Here is a 3,704-nt window from a genome sequence, read left to right on the forward strand (position 1 = left end):
AATTCTATACTCGTTGAATGTTATTATTATTCTTTATTGAATGCTCTGAATTATGAATTGAATATAATTGACAAAACTAGAAATTTGTATTCTGAACTTCCGAAGAGGGAAGGACTGAGATGTTTGTTATAAGCGTGTTTGCTATAACGATTCTGATTATTACCTTATTATACGTAAGCTAGATTTAGAGTGTAAAATACAATTACATTTGTACATAAAATATATACCAATACAAAGAAGCATTGGAGGCAGACGAAGGTCTGATGAGAACAAAAATAAATCATAAGAGTCATTCGATTCTGACACCTAGCTGGAAACAGTCGACTTTATTTTCCCTTTGTTAAAGAAACCCAACAGTGTACTCTGCCCAGTTCAACCGATTTTATTAGTTCAATTTCAAGTCCCTTTTGGAGGACTTGTCAGTTTGGAGTTCTCGAAAGTGTACATTGAAGGTGGAAATCTACTCTCAAGCTACATCTCTTGGTTCCTTGTGCAACTTCGGTTATTCTGGTTAATCACGTAGTAGCAACTACGAATTGTACGGTCATCAATGCTTATACTTATGCTTATTGTAGGTTGGTTTAGAAATCTTCTGTAATTGGTGAATAAAACAACTGATCTTGAAAACAAGCCCTTATTTATAAAAGCTTTTAATATGTAACTAGTTTATCTAACAGACAAAGTTTTGAATAAAGGCTCATTTAAGATTTTCATAACGATCAAGCTGTTATAAAATCTGTAGAATATCCATACAAAAAGCATTACGAGAGGGTGAATGTCAAAAATGATAATTTTCGGTGTTATTGAAATTGTGAGTGAGTCCTATGTACTTCTACATGTGTGGCCTTGTTTCATCCATACCTTGAACTTATTTGCTTTAAAGAACTCTTTATTTTTATGAAGAAAATTCAAATGATTAAGATTTGAAATAATTTCAATTACGGTAAATAACTACTTGGGCATCTTGATGATTTACTTAGGCACCTAAGACTTTTGTCGGCCTAATTATCTGAAATTCAGCATTAAGATGATTATGAACCAAAGCCAAACATTTAAATTTTTCTAGAGCACGAGTCTAGAGAATCAAACAGAGTTCTGAGCTGAAATTTGGATCGTTTTATTATCACGTTTTATTATCGTGTCATGAGTAGGGTCTGTTTTATTAGCACAATTAACCATCTTTTTTCCATAAAAGATAGCTTCAAAGCTCCATTGATTTTCGACGAACGCGAGACAAATCGATTCAGATGAATATTGTACTATGCCATAGTTTTCAGAATAAGATTTTATATAGATTATCAATTTTTCTATACAGACTATCAATTTTTCAATCTCTCAATTACTATGGAAAACAACTAAAAAATACGTAACCCGACCAACCAGTCTTCATAATTCTTTATAGATCTTTGATCAACGATGGCGATCGCTAACGGTTCAAAACGAATCTATATCGATCGCTATCGAAGATCACTGACTGGTTGACCGGGAACTGATTTCAAACAAAATGTTGCAGTGCTTTTCATAGGAACGATTTTTGGCATAGAAAAAGTCGTAGAAGTCGTTGGAAAGCATAGATTAAAAATCGGAATAATTCTGTAAAATATACCGGGAAAAGCGGGAATTTCAAAATCGAAATTCGGTGGCCACCCTGAAAGTGGTTTTATTGCCAAAAATTCCAAAAACAAAGTTTTTAAGAGATACTCCGCAACATGCTGTATCGTGTTACGTATTTTGTACAAATGATTCAGTGAAGTAGTCAAGACGGAAGCTGGCAGTTCTCTGTGTCATTTTGGAGAAGGTTAGCTAGTTATAGCTAGTGGAACAGTTCGAATCATTCGAAAAGGTGGAAAGTGAAGAGTGAATATTTTGTGATGGCAGAAGTCAGAAAGTTAGTCATTGTTCATTGCTAGAGGAGCGACGGATAGCAGATATTAAATATTAACCATTTGTCGGCCAGAACGTCTACCGAACGTATCATATGCCACTAACCTTTCCTTCAATATTCTATAACATCCCGTAACATTCATAAGCTCTCACAGGTGGTAAAAATCAAATGTTATAGCATAAAACATGCTCGTACGCTTCGATTTAGTATAAATCCATCTTTGGAAAATATTTCTCTTGATTGTTGATTCTAAATACCTACCGAATATTAGCAATTTTGACTAGTGACCCATAATATGGGCCAGGAAATGATTGTTTACGACGGTTATGGATCACTTCTGAAGAATGTAGATTTCTGCCATTTTAAGCATTGGATTCGACATGTTCAGACAATAGCACTAAACTGAACTAAACTGATAAAACATCAAGGTTTGTAAATTTAGTTTTTTTAGCAGGCAAAAATGGGTGGAAAACTTGGTATGCAGCAAAAACAGTTCATGTCTCAGTTACTACAATGTAGTATCACAAAAAAGGGCATTTTACCCTTGTTTAAAGTTCTAACACTGCTATTTTTTGCAGTAATATGTAACGCATAATTAACTTTCGCTAAATCATGCAATACAGATGTATACTGAGTATACTGAGATGTATTGAGTTTGAAATCTATTGATTTTGCGCACTGATCCGTAATATGTCATAATTTGATCCATAATATGAAAATTGATCCATAATATGGTTTTCAGAAACCGATACAATTTTTAGTTTTTATTCAATCCTAAGTAAATATTACACTCAAAATAGTTTACTAATCGAAGTTCCAATTTGAAAGATTCAATTTGTGCTTTTAAATTACAATCACATGTTGTTTTATTGAATTTTATATTACAATCCATGTTGTTTTATTGAATTTTATAGGTTGGACTCCACACTATTTGATCCATAACTGTGGGGTCATGGTATACCCTAGACAACCATAAATCGCATGAAAGTTCACGTTATAACTCGTTTATTCATACTAATTACATCAAACCCGCAAAACACCGTGGATTGACTCGTCAGATTGATGAGTTACCTCGCATAAAACACTTTTTTCCTGAGTTAATTTGTACATTTTGCTTCGTCCCGTACACTCGTACAAAGTAAGTCGAATCAATCCGTAGCAGCTGTCAAATCAACATTTGTTATCATAAGTTTAATCGCAAAAGATCATAGGTTAGTTCGGTAAAATATTTATACACTCGCATTGTATGTTATTATTCATCACACAATATATGCACGCATATCGCCTCCACTTTTGTATGTAGAAGGCCTTTTCGCGACGTCTTATAAGTGAAATTTTGCACATACAAAGCCTCCAGATGATTTCGTTATACGTACATTTTGGTTGTCTGGGACCAATAACATATAACGCGAAAAGTATAGGCAATAAAACAAACAGGAAGGCGTTCAAATAATATATGAAAGAATAGAGTGCTAGTATTGTAAAAAAGAAAGATATTTTTTGGAGTTTTTTTAGAGCAAACTTGTATTTTATTTTAGCGGTCGAATATGCTCATGATTTGGCAACCCTCGGTGTTATTAACTTTAAATGAACAAAAGTGCAAATGTTCCTCTCATGGAAAGTATAAATTGTTATAAATAGAAAAAATAGATTTAAATTATTTAATCCATCTACAGAACCACCCTCAAACAAATCATTATGCAAGCAAAACGTCAATATATTTTGACAGCGCCTTCAAATTGAAGTTGTTGCTTTTGCTGTTTTATTTCGCTGTCATTTTGCCCGGCGTTTCACACGCGCCACATGCTGTGATTGTCAA

Source organism: Aedes aegypti, chromosome 3 (genome assembly GCF_002204515.2).
Source record: "Aedes aegypti strain LVP_AGWG chromosome 3, AaegL5.0 Primary Assembly, whole genome shotgun sequence".
Taxonomy (NCBI): Eukaryota; Metazoa; Arthropoda; class Insecta; order Diptera; family Culicidae; genus Aedes; species Aedes aegypti.